The 13,142-nt window shown below is 30.9% G+C and overlaps 1 long non-coding RNA gene across 1 annotated transcript; it reads left to right on the forward strand.

Moving 5' to 3' along the window:
- Positions 1-241: 241 nt before the first annotated feature.
- LOC149789859 (uncharacterized) lies at positions 242-12,936 on the forward strand. The gene is made up of 3 exons (XR_016423747.1): positions 242-696; positions 9,212-9,378; positions 11,832-12,936. It is a non-coding gene; the product is annotated as an uncharacterized LOC149789859 (long non-coding RNA).
- The last annotated feature ends 206 nt before the right edge of the window (positions 12,937-13,142 follow it).

The following is a 13,142-nucleotide window of genomic DNA, read 5'->3' on the forward strand; positions in this document are numbered from 1 at the left end:
TGTACATGGATAGGTACCGCTAGGGAAATTAAAATGTAGTTGAACACATCTACAACAAATGGTTGTCACAATCTCTCTGTCTGTCTCTCAGTATATATATATATATATATATATATATATATATATATATATATATATATATATATATATATATATATATATATATATATATGTGTGTGTGTGTGTGTGTGTGTGTGTGTGTGTGTGTGTGTGTAAAGTTCTAATTGAAGTCAAGTGATGTTCCAAATAAATTTCGATATGTAATATGTTGATGTGCTTGAAGTCTCAAATGTGTTACTTTAACAATGACCTGGAGTGTGTTGATGTGCTAAGGGTCTTTTGATGTATCACATTAATGTATTACAAAATGTTCGTGTCTGAATTCACTCTAAGTCCAAGTCCAAATTAATGTTCCAGTCCAATAATATTATTGATGTGCGCTTTGCGTTTCCAGTAAATAATAATTTGAGTAAATAAATCCAACCAAGCGAAAACCTGAACACATGAATAAGACTGATGCTTCGATATGTTATTGCAAGAATGAGTAATGTTTAAATAAACAAGATTATATAATCCTCTATTTGACATAGGTCGCAGTTACCATTTTCTGAAAATACTGTCACTTTATTGAATTTTCCATTCTAGAAATGTCTTACGTCGGAACAGAATCAAGACTATCTTTAAAGTCAAATTCAGGTATAAATGTTTACATTAATAATAATTTAAATATGTAATCCACACTCCAAGAAAACAATTAGATATGTACTCTGTTGTTTACACAAAAAAGTCCTTTGACAGGTACAAAATAAAATTAATTTTTGGACAGGGTCACGTCCAAAACAAATGTATATAACTATAACCGAAAAGAAAAGCCAAAACATAATACAAAGTATATATATATATATATATATATATATATATATATATATATATATATATATATATATATATATATATATATATATATATATATATATATATGAAAACTAACCATAGCTATGCAATTTTCAAATGAACGAGTTATTAAGTAATTTAAATCTTCTAAATTTAAATGATCACTTATATGTATGGAATATTTTCCATTAAGTTCCATTAAGATTTATTACATTTAATGGTGTCTTGGGAACTTTAATTTAAACGATTGGAACGTTATGTTCACGCTATATAAATTAAATTAATTTCAGTGAATAAAGTTTTATACTATAACTCTTTAAGATTCAATAGGTTTCCACTTTCTAGTAGGATTTTAATATAGTGTCTTGCAAAAGGTATAATTGTAACAATCGTTCTAAGTTTTTTTAGGATCATATTGTGTATCACACTTAATTCAATTTATTTATGCAATTAATTGAATTTTCCATTTATTTTTTTATACAAGAATAATTTTCCTAACTTACGTAAAATTTTAATTTTATTCCGGAAAATATTTATTTTCTTTTACATGTTATATTAGATAAATCATAAAGTTTATTAATATTTCAAGTTCACCCTATCTTTATTTTTAATTTATTTAATAATCATCTGTCATGTGCTTTTATGTATACCATTGTTCAATATATTTAGTTCTTTTACATCTTATATAGATAAGTAATAAAGTTTATTTATATTTCATGTTTATCCTATCTTTAGTGTTAATTTATTTAATAATAATCTGTCATGTTCTTTCATGTATACTATTGTTCAATATATTTACACCATTACACTTCATAGGAAATCAACATATTTCACGCAATACCATTTTGTATTCACAATAATATGTTTACAACACAAATGATTAAAATAACCGTTTGAATTATTAACATCCTTTGTTACTTTTAAAATGATAGTTTCGTTTACTAACATCCTCAGAAAAGATAGATTAAACACTTATGCATCTGGACATACGGGTATTGAAAAATATATATTAGAAATGATTATAATACATTAACTTTTGTTTATAAACTGAAACCAAATATCGTCATTGATCTCTTTTATACTCACAAAACTGTTTACGAAAAAGGTTCATTAATTTTACAAATTGTAAGTAACAAACAATTTATAACGTAATCACGTACAAATTATTTATTTTCATAATCGACCATTTAATTACATTTATAGTCAAATAACAAATAAATTATTGTTGCTGAGATTTGGGTGTTACAAACACTTCAGACTGAAAACATGTCCTTCAAACTGAAACCTTGGAAAATAGCTGAAAAGCAATTTGAAATGTTATCCTTCGTCACTTTTAGAATAATCTTAAGAAATTTATAATAACCATCTTTATCACATTTTATGACATTTACTAACCATCCTTATAACTTGTTTAAACAAATATTTAAAATGACATCCTGAATTGCTGTTTTAAAACTTTCGGGTAAAACTGCTTTGTTGAAGTTATCACTTCAATTAATATCATAAATTAATCTTTTCTGAAACTAATATCTAACATAACATCCTTAACGTATAGTTTAGAATGTGATATTTTGTAAATATATACTTATTGAAGATATTGAAAATAATGCGCCATAAGCACTAGTTTGTTAACTGCTATTGGTAACATATATATATTGATGTGTAATACCTATCATAGTACTCGTGGATTAGGCTAGGCAATAGATCTATCTATTTTTTGATCATACTTTCAGTACAATACATATACAGTCTCATAATGAGAGTTCTATTAAATCTTTCTATAACAAAAGCTTTTCTGTTTCGATGCTTCTCCTTTCTGATAATCCCTTAGTCTTCTGGCTATATTTATAGGTTACTGCATTTGTATGGGAAAATATAAACGAGTTTTTCGGATTGAAAAACTGCACTTCCCGGGGAGTGCAGTATATCCATCCGACAAAACAAGTTCATATTTTCCCATATAAATGCAGTAACCTTTTTATTATATGTTCTTTTTCTTATTCTACATTAGGCTTAACAAAATTACACTACACGAAACAAAGCAACTGAATGTATGCCGTATTCCAAACTATATACACAAGCGTAGATTCATCATTACACAACAACAACATTATTAATGCGCACTTAACTCCACCCAGATAAATTTGAACTTAGTCGCGCTAAAAACATATCTTTCGAAAGAAAAAGGCGTTTTTGTCTACTTAAAATTGATATTTGGATTCATATTGTGAATAAATGTGCACTGCAACAACTTTTCCATTTGATCTGGAATGAATAGATTTTGGTAGTTTTGTGGTTTTTACGAACTTTCGTGATTATGGACTGGATTTATGTGCCAGTTCTACATGAAGTACATAGGATTTCATCGGCGACGGATCAGCGTGTTGACATCTGCAAGTGTGTTTCTGTTCTGCCAGTGAATGTTTGAAATCATAATGTGGGGAAAATATGAAGTCATTCAATTTCAATTATCAAAAAGACGATATGAAATATAATGTTTATTTCATTTTAAGTGTAGTAAGGTGGATGCAATTGCATTTGGAATATAGTCGATACTACAGTACGATTTCGAAATGCGTAATCAAGCTTGAGAACCCATGACATGCCTTATGTAATTCGGATTTGCAGAACTAAGAAAGTACATTTTGATGAAATTCAGAATGTAACACTAAGTTTAGTTTTTGCTATTCTTATTACCAGCGAATGGAGACAGTTTATGTCTTGTAACTTGCATATTATTTGTAGGTACCCACCAACTGTATGAAATATGGCGTCTATGGCCAAAATCCGAAACATTGTATCAAAAAAGTTAACGCGGAATATAACAAAGCAGCTGGCATGTGGCAGTCCACGAATCAGGTTGCTTTAGTTCATTCTAAACAAATTTAATCATCTAATACGTAATGCGTCTGTTACACGAGTGTACATGATTTGTTTACAAAGCAGTTCCTAATACACTATTAGGCACACTTGTCCTGTACATGAGTGCAATATGAAGTTGGGCAATATCGTAAAGTACTGAACGATTCTGACGATGTAAAGGTAACGGAGAAAAAAGTGAGTATATAATAAAATTCTTTTATGTTTTTTTTTTCTGATTACAAATGGATATGAAATCATCATCTTAAATTTGTACTCTCACTTTTTTGACCGACACTGATAATCTGTTTAACGACGTAAATATTTTTTCAAGATTGCTTACGCAATGTGTATGCAGATTGTTTAGTTGCAATAACCTTTCATTTCAGATTTATCTCTCTTATTAAACCATTGAATGTGTTCCCACAATTTATTGATTTTCGTTTCTCTGACAAACTGTTTTACATGCTGTTCTTTTTTTAATGTCTATATTATAATTCCAAGACATTTCAGTTTTCGACATGTCTATCGCAATAATAACTCACAACATTCCAAAAGAGTAATATAAATTTCAAAGACGTACAGTTAGAACAGTTAGAATATTCAACGGAAATTTAAAGCTTGATAGTTCTTTGCTAAAATCAATGATATAAAAGGCAGAAGTCTCAACATGCCCGTGACATTTCATTGGTTTACTAGAATTTAAAAAAGATCTATCATATTTAATGCTGCAGTAATAAAGTAATAATTATATCAAGTATTATGACGTCAAGACGAATTTTCAGATATTAAATGTTCATGTAATGTTTTTGATTAAGTCATATATATTGCTATTTTGCATGATGCTCTGTCCTCTGACCTTGCAGGTTATTCATTAAATTTTTCTACAGTGCGTTGTTATGACCATACGACAAATATTTCCCATGTTGTGCATTATAACCAAAAAATGAATATTTTTTATAACTCTGGTGGGTTTCGAAACTGAATTGGTTATCCACTTGACTAGGGGTTTGCTGTGATAAGACCTTAAAGTCAATTAAACTTTAGTTAAGATAGTAGACAAATTGAAGTAAATTAATGTTATTTGTGTGAGTAATGCATAATATCACCATAAATATATTGAACTTAATTACCACAAAATTAAATCTATGTTAATGCAATATTAGTGTACACTGTACCTGACATATCGATATCTTATATATGTATGCAAATGCATGATTGTAGATTGTTGTGTGTAACTTTATATATTATGAATAACTTATAATGATAATAAATTGCTAAAATTCAATTACTCTGCGATTAGAGTAATAGACATGACTTTTATTGAATCTACTTACAAATGCAAGCATAAGACATTTCATGGAATTTGTAGCTATAATGACTTCCTTGTTACTTGTATTACTAGTATAATATATTTTTGTGTACATAATGTATTGATCTCGTTGAATCTTCCTTTTACTTCCACATGATATATTACTGATTTCTCTAACCGACCGTGATATAGTTTTTATGAGCACTTTACTTTTTGGGCGCAAATGTTTTAAATGTGAAAATATAAAAAAGAATGTGCTTTAGGCATTCATCTATTGTTCTAGCTCCTGTGTTAATTCCATAATTGTGCAATATATTGTAAATTGAAGAATTACGCGGAAGCTCACCGTCGTCTGTTTCGAGGATTTTGGCTAGAAGCAGGAATATTTATTAATTTCTAATTCGGAAAATAAGATATAACTTCCGAGCTGGCGGTAAATATTCTGGTGATTATTTCATGTAGATAACGGGTCAGTAACCTTTGGAATGTCCGTTAAGGAGCCACGGCCGGTCTTCACGGTTTGCTTCACCGGTTTCTATGGTTTCGGTTAGTTTTCCAAGCTAGAAGGAAAACAGAAAACGTGTTCTTTTTATCCTGTAGTTGTTAGTCTTAGAAAAAATGTTTGGTACAGGAATAAATTCATGGTGTTTGATAAACTGTTTTGTTTTGTTTGGAGGGATGGGTTGGCGAAAGTTAAGTGGGGTGTTTTACTACTTATACCAGTACGTCAATTTTATTTAAACTCATAAGTTGGTACATTTGTAAAGTACGAAAGAAATAAAGGACTATAGGAATGCAAATCAACATGAAACATATTTTTAATGAGAGATAAAGACACAAAAGGTAATTCTCATTTATTCGGTGAAGTTGTGCACCTTAAATGATCATTTAATTGATGTACAACCTCGTTTTGCTATCAGATTCTTCACTGATCATCAGGTAAATATACCTGTTCAATAGTTGTGTACATTTGTGACTTAGAAATGTTCTGAATTTAGACAGAGCCTACAGAGTATGCATTTGTCTGAATTTAGACAGAGCCTACAGAGTATGCATTTGTCTGATAGCTAAGAGCTTGAACAAGGGTTTCAAATTTTGCTTATATACGAGATATCCAGAGTTATGAGTTAAGTTTCAGCCAAAAATGTTACTAATCACACACTTAACTAAAGTTTATAAGTAATGACAAAATATTACTATGCACACTTTTATATACTAAGTTTATAAGTAATGCCGAAAATGTTACTATGCACACACTTTTATATACTAATGTTTATAAGTAATGCCAAAATGTTACTATGCACACTTTTAAATGCTAAAGTTTTTAAGTACAGGTGCAGTGGTTAAATTGATATTATTAACGGGACAGCATATTTTGCTTACTTTGCATTTAAATTAAGGAATTAAAAGCTCATAACCATTGGTGTTTAATATGTAGCTATATTTACTTCTTATAATATTACAGCCTGTCCCTTGTAATATATGAGTTGTACATGAGGCATCGGACTAACGCCTTAAAATGAAATTCTTCTTCAAGAACATATTTGATATAAAAAGGTGCAGACCAGCTTGTGAATCCTAATATTTGTTCGCGATCAGTTGAATCGGTCCAGATACTGTTTCAGAACGAATTTCGGTTTTGTCTCTGAAAATTATTGCTGGCAATGTGCGAAAAGTTGTATACTTATTCAGTGAAATTCATGCATTGAACATATAAAACTGACAGTATTATTTATTACCTTATAAACAAAAATACTTTTAAGTAAGATTTGAATAAGATTGGCAAAATAAAACAACTATTTGGCAGGTGGTGCTCTGTCATGAAGGTTGATAATGTTTATGATAACTTCCAACAGTTTGCATTTGTACACTAAATTCTTCACAAGAATATGTACAAATGGACCATTACCTCAAAATTTCAATATAGAAAAATAAGTACGACAGAGCCGATGTCTATGCTATTATACGTAATAGCAATATAAATAGTATGCTCAAAAATTAGGGACAATAACAACATAAAAGGAATACCATACCAAACTGGAAAAATTAAAATGGTACAAGATGCAAATGATTGTATGAACTTTATAAACTGACTCAAATTCTTTTAAACATCTATAAAAAAAATTGTAAACTTTGGGAAAGCGTCCGGTTCTTAAATAAATCATGACAAGAGAGAAATATTATTAATAGGCAACTGGAGAGGGAACCACCATAGATCTCCTCCCCATTAAATAAAGGATAAGATTAAAAGCCCTAAGAGTAATCATTAAGAAACGTTTTTATGCCAGACAACTATAAACATATTAGGCATTTAATCGGGCAAAACATAACAAACTGGACACTAACACCCCTAAGTACAATGGAGTAAAACACGGGTCGCAAAAACTAATATATGTAGCAATAATAACTACATTATGCACTCAGTAGATTGTAATGATAATTTACTGGAAAAACTGCACATGGCAGACTACATTACCTACCGACAAATATTTATATAGGAAAAAACAAAATAGTTGGATTAATTTACCAAACCATAAGTACAGAAAGATAGCAAACATAATTAACAGAGTAATAATTAAACTGAAGGACAACCCGAGCACTTGTGTGAAGCGTTGTATATATACTGGTTGGGATTTATTTAAAAAATAAAATAGATATATACAGGAACAATGGAACTAAAACGATTAATGAAAGTACCGAGAAAGTACCAGTATATAGGTAAATAGAACTGAGTTATGGTATAGTTTATTGTCAGTGGAAATTATCCAACACCACATACATACACAAGGAAGTATAACTGTAAATTCAACAATGGGCACTTGTCATTCGTTCGACAGGATTTTGTTTCGGTTTATTGGAGGTAATTGATACAACTAGCGTGCTGTTAACAATCGTCGGCATATCTAACACTGACCAATAAGGGATTCTCGACGCACGCTAACATCTCAGGTGTACGGGGTTCAAGATGGCCATAACATTCCGTCCATCCCACTAAACTATCATGTAACTGACTTGTATTGACTTCATACTCAAAATAGCTTCGACATATTTAGTGTCAATAGTAAAAACAAAAACTTCTTGATATATATATATATATATATATATATATATATATATATATATATATATATATATATATATATATCGATCACGTATGTATAATATTAGCCAAAACTATAACTTAACTTTACTGTCGAAATTTTTTACCTCCCCAGCAATCACTTGAACTTTATTTTTAATGCCCTATCCTACCACTGATAGATTACGGCTGTACCACATGGGGAAATACATCCAATTATAATCTATCCAAAACTGACAAACTTCAGAAATGGGACACCAGAATAATTCTAAAACTTCCTTTTACGACTCCCTCGATGATTTGTTTTCACGTTTTTAATGGCTACACTTACAAAATGTATTCTTTATTTTAAATGAATCATGACATGTAAGTCTTTAAACGATCTTTATCCATATTATATCTCTAACCAATGATAATCAAATACTGAACATAATCTCCGTTCAAAATCTAACAACGGTCTCCAGATTCAGTGGTCAGAAACCAGTCATTACAAAATCTCATTCACTGTATCAGCATCAACCTTTTAGAATTCCTTATCACTGATGATACCTTTGCTTAGTTTAAAACATCATTAAAAATATTCTTTCTTGACCAACTAGAATGATATATTAAAGTCTCCTAAAAGAGAACTTTATCATTATGCCAAGAAATAATATGTGCATATTTTATTCCATCATGTAACTGACTTGTATTGGTTTATTATTATTATTATTATTATTATTATTATTTGTGTATGTGTATACGACTTGGGATATGCTGAAATGTGTATACCTGTGTATGTATAATGTCTTCTTCATGCATGTATATATTGACCATTATAGTTACACATAATGATTCTTTTTAAATCTGTGTGAGTACGTGTGCGAGGATACTTGAGCATGTGTAAGAGACATTTTTAATACATTTTTTAAATAATATAACCGGTTATAATAGTTGAGGCCCACATGGCAGATGGGCCTTTCATGGCCATTGTGTCATCCGAGTTAAAAAATGATTATTATTATTATTATTATTATTATATGTGAGTGTTATTTGGGTGTTTAACGTAGCTTTAACCATTTTTTTAGTCATATCGCTACGATGTCTGCAGTGTGACAGTTTATAGTGATGTCTAGCACTGGGGCATCATGCTGCAGACATGTAGCATGATGTCCCATCCAGTCACATTATCTTGACACCAGGCCGACAAGTCCTAACACTGATCTCTTAATGCTGAGCGCCTAGCGAGGCAGTTGTAAGTACCATTTTTATAAGTCTCTGATATGACTCGGCAGGGGTTCAAACCCGCTCCCTCCCCCATTTCAGGCAAACGCTCCAACCACTTCGCCACCGGAGCGGTCTATTATTATTATTGTTGTTGTTGTTGTTCTTATTCTTCTTCTTCTTTTTCTTCTTCTTCTTCTTATTATTATTATTATTATCACCATCATTATTATTATTATTATTATTATTATTATCACCATCATCATCACCATCATCATTATTAGTATTATTATTATTACTTAATTAACTGTAACCATTATTATTTATATAAATGCTTATTTGCATTAAAGTATATATCTTTAATTAAAGAATACATTACGAGATGGAAAAGACAAATTAAACATTACATTCAATCTATTTTCGTTCTTTTAATATTATTCCAGTCCGGGTCTTCAATGTTTGTTAACAACTGGGTGGTTTGAAAATCATGTCTGGCAAACAGAAGTCAGTAATTAATCGATTAATTTAACCATACAAATGTAAAAATGTTATCTAGCCAAAATATATAAATCATCTAAAATCCAAAAGATTCAACAGCCTACACTTATTGGATAAACTCCATATTAGATATTCTGACACATTCCATACAAGTGGAACAAGCAAATGTGAACTTGATGTACCCAGAAATTGGACATGAGTACATAACGCCAACTCGTATGTTGAAAGTTAAGTAAATTCAAAAGTAAATAATATTCATGTATATCAAATTTGTCTTCAATGCCTTTCTCCTTCGTTTTATTTAATGTAAATGATTTATGACTCGAATCTCTTCACTGAAAACTTTTCTAAACACGAAAGTGCAAAATAGGTTGCAGTCACTTACCAATTGGTGTTGAAATTAAAAAGAAGTATTTGCATGCAACCACTCTGACCATGTTTCTTAAGTATATATGAAACATAGTCGCAAAATTTAACCGTATCGATGTTAAGAATCAATGAAGGACGAATGACAGATACATGGATGCACTTGCATTTCGGGTCATACAATTATTACAAACAGCAAACCAGTTTGTGAATAGTGTCAAAGTAGGATTATTCACAGTGGGATGTTTTTGTTTCTCAAGTTTTGCTGGTATGCTCATTTATTTTAAGCTCCTCTTTCCTATTTCCTACACCTTCTAATCAGATTGAAACACAGCGCTAAAAAAAATTTTAAAAATAAAAATAAAAAATAAAATATATATATATATATATATATATATATATATATATATATATATATATATATATATATATATATATATATATATATATATATATATATATTTGTCATTTTATGCTGATCAAATGAATGTGTGGTTCTAAGGTTAGGATCCCAAAAATTTTCAATACTAACACTCCCATCCCAATATCATGTTCCAAGGACCAGTCCTTCATGTTTTCCTACACTTTATGTCTTTTTAATATATGAACCAGGATCAACAACATAAATCCCATCTGAGACAACTGTGACACATTTCAATGTGTGTTACACATGTTTTCTAAGTGATACCACAAATAGATTTTAATAAAATTCTGGTAATTATTTTCTATTTTGCCGATTTAGTTATTTAATACAGGTCGCTGCTTACCTAGAGAATAAATAAATGTTCAACAGGATTAAGATTACTGGCACACTATAAGCACATCGTTACTGGTAAACTATAATCCCGTCATTACTGGCACACTATAAGCACATCATTGCTGGTAAACTATAATCCCGTCATTACTGGCACACTATAAGCACATCATTACTGGTAAACTATAATCCCGTCATTACTGGCACACTATAAGCACATCATTGCTGGTAAACTATAATCCCGTCATTACTGGCACACTATAAGCCCGCAATTATGTTACTTGCATCCTCGACAACTTCGTTGTATCTTCTTACACATACTTCCGACGGAAATTATTAGTTTCCTGTACCAATCATAACTCATACATGAAACTTGTGAAGGAAGATGGGAAAATACAAATCGTTACTCCTTCTTTTGGCCATTTCTTGACCTTAAACGCCATCAAAAAATTATTTTTCCACTGGACTATTGCAAGGTTATATATATGGAATAGAACAAATATTCATGACACGTATACAATTTTTCTTAAGGGTTATGTGGCCATGTCCATTTTCCTTGCATAATCTCTCTCTCTCTCTCTCTCTCTCTCTCTCTCTCTCTCTCTCACACACACACACACACACACACACACACACACACACACAAATCCCATAAAACCTCTACTAATTTGATGTCTCAATATATGGTAGGAAAATCTTACTGTCAGTAAGAGATATTGATGAAGACAAGTTGTGCGAACCATCCATAGAGTTTGGGGAAAGCATGTGAATTTACAATGTAGCGATCATTTTCTTATTTCAAGTGAAATTGGATTTGACCTTAGTCTTTATCATTTCAATTCAATATGCCTTTTTCCTTTTCCCAGGCGAAAACCATCCACAAGGTTTGTTGACTGTAGAATGAAAGTGTCTTATGTTACTACGAAGAAACCTAAACTGACTGAAGCCATACGGGTGAACCGATATCGCTATAAAACCTTTTAGTATAAACGACACTATGCACACCTACAGACTACACTTTCCACATTCATGTCCCAAGATTGTACGTGTTAGCCTTAAATGGTATCATCGGAGGAGTGTTGTTGCGACGATCGTAGTATTTACACGTAAATCTACATTGCTATTTTATGTACTAATGAGAGGATTTATTAAAATCAGTGAGTAATAAAAAATGTCTTTGTAGCTTTTGCATCAATAAAACAATAGTTTATTAACTATATCAGGTACTCCAAATCTGCATTGCTATTTTATGTATGGGACACATGACAGGGTCTACTGAATCTTCTAGTAATTAAAATTTACGCAGCTGTTGCTTAAGTAAAATAAATATTTTATTAGCTGTATCAAATACTCCAATAAATGAAGCACCTTTCTTTTGTTGCAGCAACAAGAATGGTAAATAGACACACAACAAATGCTGTAACGGTTACTGCAGAACACGAAAAATGTTTTGTTTATTACATTTTAAAAACATCAACGTTATTTAGAGGCTATTTTATTCTGCGGAAGATGCGCACAATTTAATCACACCGACCCAGGAAAACTCCAAACATCCAATTTTTCACATGTCAAAAGCAAAATAACTCCTCCTTTTGTGTACACACTGTGCCCGATGATTGCGTTTTAAAAGTATCCAAGTCCCTATTGCCGAAGATGGTTTGTTCAGTCTTGTGTAAAGCGACTGTGTTTCTAATGACAAGCATCTTAGGAGATTTTCAAAACATGAGTTAAGCCATTAATATCACTATGGACACCAGGGACTAATATATATATACTGTGTCTGTGTTTTACGGTCCCCTTTAGACTCAAAATCTCATTTAAAACTTGGATTAATTTTCGATTCCATCTTAGCAGCTTATTTGTATTTGGATTGTGTTATAAAATATCACATTAAAATCGTCACCGGGATTCACAATCTGACTTCACAGTCAGTTAATAACCATAAACGTGGGAAGTATGATAATTCATTATAGGTCTGGCAATTAGTTTTCAATGAGAAAGGGGCGGGGGGGGGGGGAGATTGAGACAAAGAGAACCAAGCATATTTGCTCTACTTTACCTTATTGGTTTCAAACTGGACAGTGTTGCTAAAATCGTTAACAAGAAATGATGCTTATAATAAAACGCTATTTGGGGTTTTAATGGCTATAGAGAAACAGAAGAAAGAAACTATAGAG

The sequence above is a fragment of the Sinohyriopsis cumingii genome, chromosome 10, assembly GCF_028554795.1.
Source record: "Sinohyriopsis cumingii isolate HCF-2022 chromosome 10, ASM2855479v2, whole genome shotgun sequence".
Lineage (NCBI taxonomy): Eukaryota > Metazoa > Mollusca > Bivalvia > Unionida > Unionidae > Sinohyriopsis > Sinohyriopsis cumingii.